The sequence below is a fragment of the Taeniopygia guttata genome, chromosome 30 (assembly GCF_048771995.1).
Source record: "Taeniopygia guttata chromosome 30, bTaeGut7.mat, whole genome shotgun sequence".
NCBI classification, from domain to species: Eukaryota; Metazoa; Chordata; class Aves; order Passeriformes; family Estrildidae; genus Taeniopygia; species Taeniopygia guttata.
Genome location: NC_133055.1, coordinates 8,077,585 through 8,086,159, shown reverse-complemented (window position 1 = coordinate 8,086,159; position 8,575 = coordinate 8,077,585). Strand labels below are relative to the sequence as shown.

At 51.3% G+C, this 8,575-nt stretch overlaps 1 protein-coding gene across 1 annotated transcript in view; it reads left to right on the top strand.

Annotated features, from left to right (window-relative positions):
- LOC140680874 (uncharacterized) overlaps positions 1–8,575 on the top strand; it is a 989,054-nt gene that overhangs the window by 590,399 nt on the left and 390,080 nt on the right. The window lies entirely within an intron of this gene.

Below are 8,575 nucleotides of genomic sequence, written 5' to 3'. Positions count from 1 at the left end.
GGTGAGATGGGGTTGGAAGGAGATTGAGAGAAGTAAGATCCAAATTTGAGGTTGTGGGATCAGGATTGTATGGGGCTGGGTGGGTGTGATTTATTTTGATAATAAATAAAACTATCAGAATTATTGATTTCTGTCCCATTCATTTTCTGTCAGTTCTGGTTTGCTTTTCAGAGTGCCGCCTTCTCAACTTATTTTGTTTGTGACCTCCTGTCCCAGACTGAAAAGCAAGATGTGTTCTATTTGCCATCTGTATGGCAGTTGTCCTGTGTTAAGTGGGCAGTTTTTCCTTATCTCTTCCACAATCAGTCCTCCCTCAGGGGAGACATCTGCTGATAATGGGCTATTGAATGTCACTGCATGACTGATAAGAACTATAACATCCCACTGTGAGATGTTCCGCCCAGATGGAGGAGCCAAGCATTCCTACCTGCATCTAATCTTGAGATTCTGGCCCACCAACAAAGCTTTTTCTGGGCTGGATTTCTCAGAGGAACAGCTGCCTCTTCCTCTTCAGAAGAAGACACCCTTTTCTACAGGATCACTTCTCCAACAGAACCACACCTGACACTGCAGGAGGACTGCAGCCACCATTCCAATTGGACTGCGGCCAACACCCTGTCCAACATAGTGTCAGGTTGTATTCTGGCTCTCTCAGTGTTGTTTTGGTTTATATTTTCATTTTCTTCCCTAATAAAAAGCTGTTATTCCTGCTCCCATATTTTTACCCGAGAGCCCCCCTTAATTTCAAATTTATAACAATTCAGAAAGAAAGAATCTACATTTTTCCATTTCAGGGGAGGCCTTTGCCTTCCTTAGCAGACACCTGTCATTCCAAACCAAAACACCTCCTTTTTCTCTTGCCTCTCTTTGCCTGCTCTGTTTCTCTCTCTGTGTCTCCCTTGACCCAGGGCAGCTCCCACCAAAGACCCTGCCCTGATTTAATTCCCAATCCATGAGCTACGACAACCACGGGTGAAGTTATGAAGGCTGGCAGTGAAATGTCACTGTAGGATCCTGCTGCACTTGGCTTTTGGCTCTTCCATAAGAGCTTTGCCTTCAAGGGCAGGAACATCTTTTTCTGGCTGGGAACTGGAATTCCAGCCCCTGGGAGTGTGTGCCATGGATCCCAGAGGGGCATTCCCGAGGCTCCCAGGGTGCTGCTCCTGCCGTGCCTCCCAAGGAGCTGTGCAGGGCAGGGGACAAGGTCCAGCAGCTGTGTTGGTGCTGCAGTGCCACAACAGCCCCTGGTTCCAGGAGTTTCCGCACTGCCAACAGCAGTTCCTGGGTTCCATGATGCCCTGCTGTGTCCCCATGGATATTTGGTGTCATGAAGTTCTTCAGTGTCACAATGGCCACCTCGCTCCATGAGCTTCCGCAGTGTCCAAATGGCCTCCTTGGATGGGCAGTGTCACCATGGACCATTGGCTCCATGCAGCCCCGCTGGGTCACCGTGGACTCCTTGGTTCCATGAGGTTCTGGGGGTGTCTCCATGGTCTCCTTGGATCCACAGTGTCACAATGGACCACTGGATCCACGTGGCCCTGCTGTGTCACCATGGCCCCTTGGTTCCATGGGACCCCAGGGTCACAATTGTCTCCTTGCTTCCACGTCACCCCCTCAGTGCCAAAATGGCCCCTTCGTTCCATGGGGGACACAAAAGATTTATGGAAACATTGAGCAAATCCTGCTTAACACACCTGGGAACACCTGTTTGCATTCCAGAGGGAGGTTAAAGGTGAGGATGGCACCAGCAGCTTCCATCTGAAACAGAGATCCAGGGAAAGGAGTGGGACAGAGAATTCAACTGGGAGACTCAGAGAATTCTGCTTCCAGAGATCATTTCTGGTCACACTGTTCCTTGTAGAAAGGTGACACCATTCCAGGCAGCCTGTACTGAGCAGGTGGCTCCTGAGTGGGGTTTGTTGTTTAGGAAACCTGCTCAGGCTTTTCCATTCTTTCTTTCCCAAGAGGAAAACTTCTCCTGGGCCTGTGTGCAGGCAGAGCCCTGAGGAGAGCAGGTGGGACACGGTGCAATGGGCTGGGACATGGAGCTGCAGAGCTCAGGGACAAGGTTCTGCTGCAGGGCACAGGGATGTCAGTGCTGGGTGGGCGATGTCAGACATGGTGAGGCTGGGGGTGAGGAGCAGCTTGTCCAAACAGGGTCAGCCCTCAAGGGGCTCATTCTTCTACATGCCCAGACCTTCTAAGGAGACCTTCAGCATCAAGATCACCTGGGGAATGCTTCTATCAGCTCTTCTCTGAACTGGAAAATAAAAAAATACACATTTGATTGAAGAAAAAAAGGTCATGCGGTGCACTTGGAAATCTTCCTCCTTACAAGAACTCCAAACTGACTCCAATCAGCTGCACAAGCCCTGGAGACTGGCAGACGATTGAATGAAGACAAAGTGCCCCTAAGGGCTTCCTTTTCTTTAATGATCCCCATGGAGGATTTGGGGTGAAGTCCAGGACCCTCAGGCACTGAGAGAAGGCTGAAGAAGCTGCTCAAGAAGTCAGGAGCAAAACTCCAAGTCCCTTGGAGCAGCACTGGGCCCCAGTGAGGGCAGGAACTGCCAAAGGCTCCCCAGGGACTGGTGAGAGCAGATCCTTGAGGCCAGGATTGCAGGGAGCCCAAGGCTCAGAGCAGGGATCTGCAATGCTGAGCAAGGCCTGGGCTGGCTGGGGGAAGCAGAAAGGCCAAGCCCTGAGCCCAGCCTGGCACAGCAGGGCCTGTCCCTCACGGGTGGCTCGGGGCTGTTTGTGGGGCAGGGGGATGTGAGGGGCAGCAAGGACAAATGTCACAAACCTCTGTGACACTCCAGATCCTCATGGAACCAAGGGGCCAGGGTGACACTGTGCTGCCTCATGGAATCAAGGAGACCATTGTGAACTCAGAGACCCCAAGGAACCAAGGGTCCATGGTGACCTTGTGCAGCTGCAGTGTCACAGAGGAGCCGCTGTGACACAGCGAGGGCACACAGAGTCGAGGGGCCATTGTGACACATCAGGGCTCTGTGGAACCACGAAGCCATTGTGACACTGCAAGGCCTCATGGAAGCACGGGGCCATTGTGACACTGCAGAAGCAAGGGGAACATTGTGACACTCCAGGGCCTCATGGAGCCAAGGAGATCCTTGTGACACTGTGGGGTCCATGGAACCAAGGGAACATGGAACAGGTCTGGCTGGCTGGGCTTCCTGGGGACCACCTGACCACCTTGGCATGTTGAGGGCTGCTTCTCATCTGCCCCTGAAGCCCTGGGGCTCTGGGCTTTCCTTCCTATGGGAGAGAACTGTCCTTCTCCTCCAGGGAACCAGGGCCAAAACTGAAATTTCTTCTCCAAATTTCCTTATGTAAAAGGATTGTTCCCAGATGAAATCTGCCAGGAGAGACAGGTCTGACTGCCTTGACCACCCAAGGGTCACCTCTCATCTGCCTTTGAAACGCTGGGACCGTGTGCTTTTCTTTCTTATGAGAAAAAAACATCCATCTTGACCAGGCACCCATGGCCAAAACTGAGGATCTGCCTCCAGAATTCCCTATATCCAAGGATAGCTCCCAGACAAAAGCTGCCAGGACTGACAAGTCTGGCTGGCCTTGGCTTCCTGAGGGCTGGCATTCATGTGCCTGTGAAACATTGGGGCTCTGTGCTTTCCTTCCTAATGAAAAGAACTCCTCTTCCTGTCCAGGCACCCACAGCCAAAATTGAGATTCCACCTCCAAAATGCCCTGTGTCCAAGGACAGCCCCTAGATGAAAAGTATCAGGAGAGACAGGCCTGGCTGGCTCGGCCTAAGGGTGGCCACCTCTCATCTTCTTCCAGAACACTTGGATTTTGTGTTTTTCATTTCTATAGGGAAAAACCTTCCATCCTGACCAGGCACCCTTGGCCAAAACTGGGATTTCACCTCCAAAACTCTGTACATCCAAGGATTGCTCCCAAGTGAAAGCTGCCAGGACAGACAGGTCTGGCTGCCCTTGGCCTCTTGGGAGCTGCCTCTCACCTGCCCTAGAAACACTGGGGCTCTGTGCCTTCCTTCAAATGGAAGCGAACCTTCTTTCTTCTCAAGGGGTCCATGGTCAAAATTGAAATTCCTCCTCCCAAATTCCATATGATAAAAGCTGCCAGGAAGAACAGGTCTGGTTGGTTCAGCCTCTCAGGAGCCACCTCTCTCCTCTTCTGTTTTGGAACAAAAGGTCTGTGCTTTCCTTCCTATGGAAAAGAACCATCCTTCTTATCTACACAGAAATGGCTGAAATTGGGGTTCCACCTCTAAAATTCCCTATATCCAAGGGTTGCTCCAAGACAAAATCTGCCAGTACCATCAACTCTGGCTGCCCCTTGCCACACTGGGGCTCGGCTCTTTCCTTCCCATGGAGATCACTGTGACACTGTGGGCACCTGATGGAACCAAGGGGATCATTGTGGCACCACTGGAGCCCATGGAACCAAGGGGCCGTGGTGACACCGCGGGGCTTTATGGACCCAGAGACCATTATGACTCTCTGGGGCCTGATGGAACCATGGAGACCATTCTGACCCTTCAGGGCCTGGTGTCACCAAGGGGGCATTGTGACGCCTCAGGGCCTCCTGGAAGCCGGGGACCATTGGGACACTGTGGGACCCCATGGAACCGAGGGAACGTGGACCAGGTCTGGCTGGCTTGGCCTCCCAGGGGCCACCTGACAGGTCTGGCTGATCTTGGGATGCCAAGGGCTGCTTCTCATCAGCTCCTGGAGCACAGGGGGGTCTGTGCTTTCCTTTCTATGGAAAAGAACTTTTCCTCTTTTCAGATGCTCATTGCCAAAACTGATATTCTCCCTAAAAAATTCCTATATGCAAGGGTATCTCTGAGAACAAAATCTGGCAGCTCTGGTTGGCCTCTGGTGGTCACCTCTCATCCCTCCAGGAAACATTGGCACTCTCTTCCTTCATTCCTGTGGAAAAGAACCAGCTTTCATGTCCAGGGCCCATGGCCAAAATTAGAAGCTGGCATCCCAATTTCCCTATATCCAACGATTGCTCCCAGACAAAAGTAGCCAGGGCAGACAGGTCAGGTTGGTCCTGTCCTCTGGTGATTTTCTTAGACTATGAGCAGAATATTTTCATTTGAAAACACCTTGGAGAGGGCCCAGAGATCTCCCAAGGTGGGATTTTGAGGCCTCGGGCACATGACCACTACATATGGACAAAGGAGCTCTGTGCTCTGTGCTGCTGTGGTGGTTTTGCATCACAGAAGTGATGTCCTGAGAGAAGCTGCTCGCAGTTTCCTCCGTGTCTGACAAAAAACCAATCAGTAATTAGCTCTGAGAGCTGACAATCTGTTAAACCACTAAGGAAACTGCAGATGCCTCTGTGCAGACCCAAGTTGAAGATGAGAAAGCCTGGCTGGGTCTCTCTCCCTTCTGGCCCCAAAGAGGCGCCAAGGCCGGCCCAGCCCCGTCTCAGCCTTCTGGCCTGGCTGCTGAGATCCTGGCCCTGCCCCAGCGCGGCCCAGCCTGACACAGCCCCAGCGCAGCCGCTGCAGAAACCTCCGTGGGAAAACAGCTCCGGCCGCAAGGACCGAGCCCGGCCGGGCTCACGGAACCATCTGCAGCCCCGGGCAGATATTGACTCTGCCAGTGCTGCCATCCTCCCTCCAGTGAGAGAAAAGGACACAGGGCAGGCACACAGAGGAGCAACATGAACCCACTGAGGTCAGTGAAGTGGAAGTTGAGTCGCAGATGGGAGGGATGAGGAGATGCCTTGATCTTGGGGCTGAAATCCTCTGTTAAAGCTATGGAGAAGGATCTCATTGATACATCAGACTCTCTTTTTCCCTATTAGGCATTGAAAAGTATGGGGAAATGACTTGTTTCAACAAAGGCCTCTATGCTAAAGCGAGCAAATGTTGCAGTAGCTGTGATCCCATGAGAAGTTTGAACAGAGAAAGAGAGCAGAGTGATGAGACCCTGTGCCCTCAGGGAGAGAAGAAGACCTCTGCTCCCAGAGATGAAGATGATTTCAGAAATAGATGCAGAGAACCTTTGCTCTTAAAAAGCTCATCTTGAAACTAACACCCCGTAAGCTGGCATGGCCCATAAACACAGCTGTGGGAAAAGCTGTTAAAAAATGAGAGGGACTTCACAATTGCAGATTTTTCGAGGCAGCAGCTATTTGTGGAAATGAAAAGCCATGAGATAACTGTTTTCTTGTGGAGAAGCCTCTATAACATTAAGAAGACCAACTTCTCTCCCTTAATGAAGTGAAGAAAGACTATTCCAGAGGTGGTAAACTGATTAAAAATTGTAGGTTTTGTCTCTTTACATTGTCAGGTTGTATAGCGAGGGGAAATGTTCTGAAAGTTTTGTTCTGTTTCGTATTGCTTTTTACTTAAGTTACAGTTATCAAACTTTTATTTATGCTCTTAAAATTTGAGCCCACTTTGCCTTTCTCTTAATCGTACCTCACAGCAGGAAATGAGTAAGTATATTCTAGTGTGTGCACTGGTAATTAGTCAACACTGAACCCACCACACTAATTGATGCATTGGCTGAGAAACCTTAAATTGGCAAACCAAAACCACTACAGAAACTTCCTGATGAACTGCCCAAGACAAGAGGGAAATCAAGCCAGAGCCATGGTTTGTCAGGACTTGTTTGATCCTAATGAGCCCCATGGTGCATTTGGAGCTGAGCCTGAGAGGAGATTGCACAAACTTTTCCAGCAGTCAAAGTGAGGAGGAAACACCCAAAGTGTCCCAAAGCATTAATGGGACCCACTGAGGTCCATCCCCAACAAAGGCTCTTCATGGACTCCTTGGAGGAGACACCTGGAAGCCAGGACGGCACAAAAACCTCTCACAGACCCAAAATGGCACCAAAACCTCTCCATGTGGAAAGGAAAATCCAAAGTACCTTAAAAACCTTGAGTATCTCAAAGTATTAATGAGCCCCACTGAGTGTCAGTACAAAGCTCTCAAGGGACTCATTAAAGCAGATAATTGGGGCCATGATTGCACGAACATTTCACAGAGTCTGGATCGAATGGGAAACACCAAGTACCTTAAAAGAACTGAAGTACCTTGAAGCATTAATGGGCCCCACTGAGTGTTGTTACTGGCAAAGCCTCTCCAGGGACTAATTACAGCAGATAATTGGAGGCCAGGATTGCAGAAAGCTCTCAGACACTCCAAGGCAAAAGCAAAAGCCAAAGTCCTTTTAACAACCTGCAGTCCCTGGGAGCATGAAGGAGCCCCCAGGGCCATTCCTGACCAAGGCTCCCCAGGGACTCCTTCCAGCAGATCCTTGAGGCCACTGGGATGTGGGCTAGGGGGCGGATGCTGAGGGCAGGACCAGGGGGTGACAGTGCCCAGCCTGGCTGGGGCTGTGCCAGGAGGCCCCAGGGCCTCAGGACAAGGTGTCTCCTCACAGCCCTTGGTGACACAGACCCTGCTGTGCCCCAGGGCACCAAGACTTGGCTTCTCTTTGTCCTCACCTTTCACCAGGGCCTCCAGTTCTCTGCTCTGCCTGGGGCCTGGGGACACTTTCTCAGTCATGTCCCTCAGTGGGACCCATTAAAAGTCCAAGAGACTTTGGAGTTGGATTCTGACTTGGAGTTCTGGAGAGGTTTCTGCAGCTCCCTCTCAGGGCCTGATGTTCAGGGCCTGAGCACAAAGCCCCAGAGGGTCATTAAAGTCCTTGTGCTGTGTCTGTGCTGCTGAGCTGGGCCGGGCTCCTGGCACAGAGGGTGATCCTGGTAACCAAGGAGAGCTTCAAAAGCACATTTCTCTTGCTGAGCAGCTCTTCTCGCAGCCCAGCAGGGCTGGGGCACTGCCTGCAGCCAGCCCGGGCACAGCACAGAGGCACAGAGAGCTTCAATCAGTCAGGGCTGGGAAGGGGCTGAGAAGTGCCTGGGGCAGAATCACTGCCAGCCCTTGGCACAGGAACCTCTGGCTGCAGGACAATGCAGCTGCAGCTCCTGGAGAGATCTCCTAAAGCTGGAACATCCCAATGCCCACAGACCCTGTGAGTACAACTCTGAGTATTTCTGGTGCTGGGCAGGTGAGATGCTTATGAAGTTCTGACATGGTGAGCGGTTCTGATCCGTCATAGAATATTTCCAAGACAAGGATTTTGATAAAAATGTGCAAATGTCCGAAGACTTTGTTTTAGTTTCCTGCTATTTGAAATGGCAGGGAAGGGGGATAAATATTAAAGGTTGATTATGAATTTTGACAAGTGCCTGAGACATCTGAACTATTAGTTTTAGTGCTCAGTAGGTTCACAGGAGATCCCTAACGTGCTTACCGTCTTTCTGCCCATGGACAGCAGCAGCATCACCTCTGCTGGAGCCATCAGGCTCAGTCTGAGCTGTCCTTGCTCCAAGCTGCAAACAGAACCTGCCCCCAGCCAGTGCCCTGCAAACAGGCAGGGTTCTGTCAGGCCAAGGAGAGTGCACAGAGATTTGGGGTCTGGGAGTGCTGGCAGGGAGAGATCAGACACAGGGAAACACCTGCAGGAGGAAAATCTCCAGGAAGCAGAGAGAAGATCAGGGAAGGAGAGAAAACAAAACCCAGAAATGCTGAGGCAGGGAG